Raw genomic sequence first — 8,376 nt, forward strand, 5'->3', positions numbered from 1 at the left:
GAAACTAATTTGACAATAAACTATTTGTAAAAAAAAGAAATAAAATAAAAAAGTAAAAAAGAATTTTAAACAAAAAAAATCATAAAAACCATGTATGAAAAGCCCACAGCTAATTATCATCTTCAATGGGAAAAAAAAACCTGAGAGCTTTCCCCCTTAGATCAGAAACACAACAGGAATGTCCACTCTCACTACTGTTGTTTAACACAGAGTCGGAAGTCCTAACCTTAGCAATGAGACAAGAAAATGAAATAAAAGACATCAGAATTGGGAAAGAGGAAGTCAAACTTTCTTTTTTTTAATTTTTAAAAAGTTTTTAATCTTTTTTTATTTCTTTTTTCCTTTTCTTCATTCTTTTATTTACTTGTATCTATATAAGATAACGAATGTTAGCTGAACATTTCACACAACATGTAAATTAAACCATCCTCTTGTGTATCTTAAACTTATACAGTGATGTATGTCAATTATTTCTCAATAAAAGTGGAAAAGAAATAAAACTAAATAATAAATTTAAAAAAAATGCCTCTCAGGAATCATGATCCCTGGAGATGTTTAACCTAATTCTTTCATATTAAACTGTCAACTGTTTCTTTGTTTTTGATAGTTTATGGTCAAGTTGGTTTCCATATAACACCCAGTGCTCATCACCACAAGTGCCCTCCTCCATGCACATCACCCCCCTTCTCCTCTCCCCAAACTCCATCAACCCTCAGATTGTGCTCAGTATTCAAGAGTCTCCCACGGTTTGCCTCCCTCACTGTCCCCAACTATTTTTCCCCTTCTTCTCCCCCGTGGTCCTCCGTTAATTTCCTCCTAATCCTCCTATACGTGCAAACATATGGTATCNACTGTCTTGATGATTACAGCTTTGTAGTAAAGGTTAAATCAGGGACTGTGATGCCTCTCGTTTTGATTTTCTTCTTCAGTATTACTTTGGCTATTCGGGGTCTTTTGTGATTCCATACAAATTTTAGGATAGTTCGTTCTAGTTTTGAGAAGGATGCTGGTGCAATTTTGATTGGGATTGCATTGAATGTGTAGATTGCTTTGGGTAGTAATGACATTTTAACCACATTTATTTTTCCAATTCATGAGCATGGAATGTTTTTTCATTTCATATTGTCTTCTTCAATTTCCTTCATAAGCTTTGTATAGTTTTCATCATACAGAACTCCTATATCTTTGGTTAGGTTTATTGCTAGGTATTTTATGTTTTTTGTGCTATTGGGAATGGGATCAGTTTCTTGATTTCTCTTTCTGTTGCTTCATTTTTGGTGTTTACAAATGCGGCCAATTTCTGTACCTTGATTTTGTATCCTGCAACTTTGCTGAAATCATGGATCAGTTCTAGTAGACTTCTGGTGCAGTCTGTCGGGTTGTCTATGTAGAGTGACATGTTGTCTGCGAAAAGTGAAAGTTTGAATTCTTCTTTGCCAGTTCTGATGCCTTTTATTTCTCTTTGATGTCTGATGGCTGATGCTAGGACTTCCAGCACTATGTTAAACAACAATGGTGAGAGTGGACACCCCTGTCGTCTTCCTGATCTGAGGGGGAAAACTCTGTTTTCTCCCATTGAGGATGATGTTAGCTGAGGGCTTCTCATTAATGGCTTTTATGACGTTTAATTACGTTTCTTCTATCCCGACTTTCTCGAGGGTCTTTATTAAGACGGGATGCTGTATCTTGTGAAAGGCTTTTTCTGCATCTATCGACAGGATCATATGGTTCTTGTTTTTTCTTTCGTTAATGTGATGTATCACACTAATTGATTTGAGAATATTGAACAAGCCCTGTAACCCAGGAATGAATCCCACTTGATCTTGGTGGATAAATCTTTTCATGTGCTGTTGAATTCGATTTGTAAATGTTTGTAGAGGATTTTTGCATCTGTAGTCATCAAGGATATTGGTCTGTACTTCTCTTTTTTTCCTTTGTCTCTGTCTGCCTTGGGAATCAAAGTGATGGTGGCTTTGTAAGATGAGTCCGGGAGTTTTCCTTTGATTTCAGTTTTTTGGAATAGCTTGAGATGAATGGGAATTGATTCTATTTTAAATGTCTGGTAGAATTCCCCAGGGAAGCCTTCTGGCTGAGGGCTCTTATTTTTGGGGATATTTTAGATAACTGATTCAATTTCTTCACTAGTTATAGGTCTGTTCAGATTTCCTATCTCTTCCCGTGTGAAATTTGGTAGTGAGAGTGTATTTAGAAAGATGTCCATTTCTTCTAAATTGTCCAGTTTGTTGGCATATAAATTTTCATAGTATTCTAATAATTGCTTGTATTTCTGAGGGGTTGGTTGTAATAATCACGAATTTATGTTCATGATTTTGTCTATTTGAGTGCTTTCTCTCTCTCTCTCTTTTTGAGAAACCTGGGTAGACATTGGTCAATTATTTTTTAGTTTTTCAAAAAACCAATTTTTGGTTTCATTGATATGTTCAACTCTTTCTTTGGTTTCTATTTTGTTTATTTTTGCCCTGATTTTTATTATTTCTCTTCTCCTACTGGCTTTGGGGTGCTCTTGTGGTTCTCCAAATTTCTATATGTGCACTGTTAGATTTTTGTACTTGCACTTTTGCTAATATCATGAAAGAGTCCTGGAGTGCAATGTACTTTCCTCTTAGGACTGCCTTTGCTGCATCCCATAGAGTTTGGGTTGTTATATTTTCATTTTAATTTGTTTCTATGTATTTTGTAATTTCTTCTCTAATTGCTTGATTGGCCCATTCATTCTTTAGTAGGGTGTTCTTTATCCTCTCTGTTTTTGGTTGTTTTCCCAGCTTCTTCCTGTAATTGACTTCAAATTTCATAGCATTGTTATCTGAAAGTGTGCATGGTATGATCTCAATTCTTTTATATTTATGGAGGGCTGCTTTATGCCCCAGTATGGGAACTATCTTGGAGAATGAGTCATGCACACTTGAGAAGAAAGTGAATCCCATGGCCTCAGGATGTAGAGTTCTAAATATATCTGTCAAATACTTTTGGTCCAATGTGTCAATCAAGTCCATTATTTCTTTAGTGATTTCCTGTCTAGTTGATCTATCCAATGCTGTACGTGGAGTATTAAAGTCCCTGCTATTAGCACATTCTTAACCATAAGATTGTTTCTGTTTGTCATCAATTGTTTTATGTATTTTGGTGTTTCCATATTCAGTGCATAGACATTTATAATTATTGCTCTTCCTGATGGATAGACCCTGTATTTATTATATAATTCTTTCTTCATCCCTTGTTTCTGCCTTTACTTTAAAGTCCAGTTTGTCACATAAGTATAGCGACTCCAGCTTTTTTCTTTGACTTCCAGTAGCACGATACATATTTCTCCATCCCCTTACATTCAATCTGAAGGAGTCACCCAGTCTAAAATGATTTTCTTGTAGACATCAAATAGATGAATTGTGTTTTTTTTAAGCATTCTGCTACCCTATGTCTTTTGATTGGAGGATTCAGCCCATTTATGTTCAGTATTATTATCGAAAAATATGGGTTTACGTCATCGTGTCCTTTGTGGGATTCATGCTTGTGGTGTTGTCTCTGGGACCTTGCGTTCCTTGCAACAGTTCCCTCAGAGAGTCCCACTCAGGATTTCTTGTAGGGCTGGTTTAGTGGTGACAATTTCTTTCAATTTTTGTTTATTTGGAAAGACTTTTATCTCTCCTTCTATTCTGAATGACAGGCTTACTGGATAGAGGATTTGTGGCTGCATATTTTTCCTGTTCATTACATTGAAGATTTTCTACCATTCCTTTATGGCCTACCAAGTTTCAGTTGATAGGTCTGTCATCACTCTGATAGGTTTCCCTTTGTAGGTTAGGGTCCTTTAATCCTTAGATACTGTCACAATTCTCTCTTTGCCCTTATATTTGGCCAGTTTCACTATTACATATCATGCAGAAGATTGATTCAAGTTATGTCTGAGGGGAGATCTCTGTGCCTCTTCGATTTCAATGTCTCTTTCCTTCCCCAGATTTGTTCAAGGACTCCTTCAGCACCTTTCTCTCTCTCTTCCTCTTCTGGAATTCCCATGATACGGATATTATTCCGTTTCATTCATTGATGAGCTTCGAACTCTTGTTTCATTGTCCTGAATCTGTTCATCTCTCTTTTTCCCAGCTTCCTGTTGGTCTATAATTGTAGCTTTTAAATCACTTATTCTCCTGTCTGCCTCTTCAATCCATGAATTGGACGCCTCCATTTTATTATGCATCTTATTTATAGTATTTTTTAATTCACCGCAACCATTTTTAAGCTTCATAGTCTTTGTAGCAATAGTTTTCACTGGTGTCTTCCATGCATTTTTCAAGCCCAGCGATTAATTTTATGACTATTGTTCTAAATTTTTGTTCAGTTATGTTGCTTATATCTGTTTTTAGCATTTCTTTAGCTGTCATTTCTTCCTGGAATTTCTTTGAAGGAGAGTTCTTTTGTTTCATTATTTTGGTNCTGTCTGTTCAGAAAGTTTTCTTTGAATGGTGTCTCTTGGTCTCTTTTGTTGACAACATGGTTATTGTATTTCCCTACTCGTAGTGGTTTTTGGGACTCCCCACCATATGTACTTTGGCTTTTTTTCTTGAGGTAGCTCTGGAAAAGAAAACACAAGACAATCACACAAGAAATAAAGGCACAGAAATGGACAGACAAATCCAAGAAACGTGCTAACTGAAAGGGAAAAAGGGAGGGAAAAAAAGGAAGGGACCAAAAAAAAAAAAAAGAGGAACTAGGGAAGACAAATAATAAAAAATAAAAATACATAAAAAATAAAAAGGCAGAAAAGAAAAAATAAAACATCCAATAGGCAAAGGACAGTCTAAAACCATAGAAACAGAATTCTCAGCTACAAATAAAGTCCCGGGTGTATGCAATACTGATGTAAGAGCATATACGAAGAGAGAAATGATAGGGTGGGGAGGAAGCAAAATTGGAAATGAAATGACCAGGCAGAGAGACTGAGAGTCTTAATTCAGAGAGAGAAAAAGGGAATATGGTTAGAAGCGAGGAGAAAGAAATGAAGCTAATGCTACTCAGAGAAGCTATATAGTCTGATTGCTCCAGAGAGAGAGAAATAAAAAGGTAATGGTGGAGGTGTAGAATATACATCTAGAGAATGGATTAAATGTGACTCTTTAAGCAAACCAGTGACCAGAATTAATCCGGAAAGTGAATCCATGCTGATCTTGCCCCAGGTTCTGGAAAAAAACAAAAACAAAAACAAAACAAAACAAAAAAACCCACAGCCCTCTAGCAGAGATGGGCGTGGTTTGGTCTAGGCAGGTCTTAGCCTCTACTGAGTCCCGCTGGCTGCTCCCTGAAGTCCTGCCTTTGTGGTTATAGGGAGAAAAATGTCGGCTCCTCAGTCCTTTCTGGAACCAAGCGTTGAAACCCACTCTTTTGGGTCTGATCTCCCTGTGCAGTGGGCATAGCCAAGGTGGGCCATGCTCTATATGCCAAGCCAGGCCACGTTTCTGCATCTTAGTTCATGTGCCCCATTGATATCGCCCAAGATATAACCTCACAGGCGAGACCCTCCGAGCAGTTTCAAGCCTCTCGCCTCCCCGCTGGGGATTGAGCCCTTTTGCTTGGTTTTTGATGTAGGCCTGTATTCCTTAATTCCTCCCTCTTATGACTGCTTGTGCTGCATCTCAAAGATTTTGGACCATTGGGTTTTCATTATCATTTGATTCCATGTATTTTCTATTTCTTCTTTAATTTCCTGGTTGACCCATTTATTCTTTAGTGGAATATTCTTTAACATCCCTGTATTTGTGGTCTTTCCAAATGTTCTTCTTGTATTTGACTTCATATTATAGTGTTGTGTTCAGAAAATTTGCATAGGAGTCCTCGCTTCGGCAGCATATACTAAAATTGGAACGATACAAGCATGGCCCCTGAGCAAGGATGACACGCAAATTCGTGAAGCGTTCCATATTTTTTTTTAGAAGACACTATTATAGAAAAAGAAGAAGCTGGGGAAAAGAGAGATAAACGGATCCAGAAACATGAAAGAAGAGTTCGAGAGCTCAGCAATATAATCAAACGGAACAATATCCGTATCATTGGAGTTCCAGAAGACGAGGAGAAAAAGGCTGTCATTTTTCCATTGGATATTCTTTCCTGCTTTGTCAAAGATCAGTTGGCTGTATACTTTTGGGTCCACTTCTGAGTTCTCAATTCTGTTCCATTGGTCTATGTGTCTGTTTTTGTGCCAATACCATACTGTCTTGATGATGACAGCTTTGTAGTAGAGGCTAAAGTCTGGGATGGTGATACCTCCCGTTTTGGTTTTATTTTTCAGTATTACTTTGGCTATTCGGGGTCNTCTTTTTGCTGTCTACAAGAAACACATTTTAGACTGGATGATAACTTCAGATTAAAAGTAAGGGGATGGAGAAATATCTATCATGCTACGGGAAGTCAAAAGACAGCTGGAGTACCTATACTTATATCAGACAAACTGGACTTTAAATTAAAGACAATAACAAAGGATGAAGAAGGGCATTATATAATAATGACAGGGTCCATCCATCAGGAAGAACTAACAATCATAAATGTCTACGCACCGAATATGGGAGCACCTAAATATCTAAAACAATTAATCACAAACAGAAACAAGCTTATAGATAAGAATGTGCTAATAGCAGGGGACTTTAATACTCCGCTTACAGCAATGGATAGGTCAACCAGACAGAAAATCACTAAAGAAATAACGGACTTGAAAGACACATTGGACCAGATGGATCTGATGGATATATTTAGAACTTTACATCCTGAGGCCAGGGAATTTACTTTCTTCTCAAGTGCGCATGGCACATTCTCCAAGATAGATCACATACTGGGACATAAAGCAGCCCTCAATAAATTCAAAAGAATACAGATCATACCATGCACACTGTCAGATCACAATGCTTTGAAACTTGAAATCAATTACAGGAAGAAGTCTGGAAAACCTCCAAAAACATGGAGGTTAAAGAACACCCTTCTAAAGAATGAATGGGCCAATCAGGCAATTAGAGATGAAATTAAAAAATATATGGAAACAAATGAAAATGAAAACACAACAATTCAAAATCTATGGGATGCGGCAAAGGCAGTCCTAAGAGGAAAGTACATTGCACTCCAGGCCTATTTCAAGAAACTAGAAAAAGCTCAAGTCCAAAATCTAACAGCTCATCTAAAGGAACTAGAGGCAGAGCAACAAGAAAGCCCCAAAACCAGTAGAAGAAGAGAAATAGTACAAATAAGAGAAGAAATAAACAACATAGAGACCAAAGAAACAATTGAACAGATCCATGAAATCAAGAGTTGATTCTTTGAATAAAATAAACAAAATTGGCAAACCTCTAGCCAGGCTTCTCAAAAAGAAAAGACAGGGCATCCAAATAGACAAAATCATGAATGAAAAGGGACTTATTACAACCAAGCCCTCAGAAATACAAGCAATTATCAGGAAATACTATGAAAAATTCTATGCCAACAAATTGGACAACTTAGAAGAAATGGACAAATTTCTAAACACACACTCACTACCAAAATTCACACCAGAAGAGATAGAAAATCTGAATAGACCCATAACTAGTGAAGAAATCAAATCAGTTATCCAAAATCTCCCAACAAATAAGAGCCCTGGACCTGATGGTTTCCCTGGGGAATTCTACCAGACGTTTAAAACAGAATTAATATCCATTCTTCTCAAGCTATTCCAAAAAATAGAAATCGAAGGGAAACTCCCAGATTCATTTTATGAAGCCAGCATCACTCTGATTCCCAAGCCAGACAGAGGTTCAGCAAAAAAGAGAACTACAGGCCAATATCCTTGATGAATACGGATGCAAAAATCATCAAAAAGATACTTGCAAATCGATACAGGCTTACACTTAGCCAGGGATATGGGGACTTGGGGGTCTTATCCAGTGTATTCTGAATGGATATGTGGATAGGTTATCATAGCTGTCTCATTTCCTTTATCTTCCTGTTTAACTTCAGGCCAGTCTGCTAGTCCACTGCTTACTGCAACCTCACGCAACCTGAACCATTGATCTTCCTCCTTCACTTGCCACCAAAATCGGTATTTTTACTGACAACATTGTTGAATGTGAGGCTTTTCCCCACTCTGCTCCGATCCAAGTGAATCCCCTCTGGTAAGGAAGCTGCTTCTTGTTTTACAGTGCCCTGTACATCTCTGCTCAGATCCAGCTTGGTGTGGGCATGAATAGGAGAAGCCCCAGGCAGAAATGCCAGATTACCACTGTTCTTATTTGGCATTCAGTATTTTTTCATAAGTAATTGCTTCTAGACTTGTTATATGCCTTTGGTCAATTCAGAAGCCCTGAAATGGTTGTTTTCAATTTTGTCCAGTTAAATTGTTTTACTGCT

At 37.4% G+C, this 8,376-nt stretch overlaps 1 pseudogene; it reads left to right on the forward strand.

Moving 5' to 3' along the window:
- Window positions 1-5,846: 5,846 nt before the first annotated feature.
- On the forward strand, window positions 5,847-5,936 carry LOC144245660 (U6 spliceosomal RNA; annotated as a pseudogene).
- Window positions 5,937-8,376: the final 2,440 nt, after the last annotated feature.

This window comes from Crocuta crocuta, unplaced genomic scaffold (assembly GCF_008692635.1).
Source record: "Crocuta crocuta isolate KB4526 unplaced genomic scaffold, BGI_CrCroc_1.0 scaffold1681, whole genome shotgun sequence".
Taxonomy (NCBI): Eukaryota; Metazoa; Chordata; class Mammalia; order Carnivora; family Hyaenidae; genus Crocuta; species Crocuta crocuta.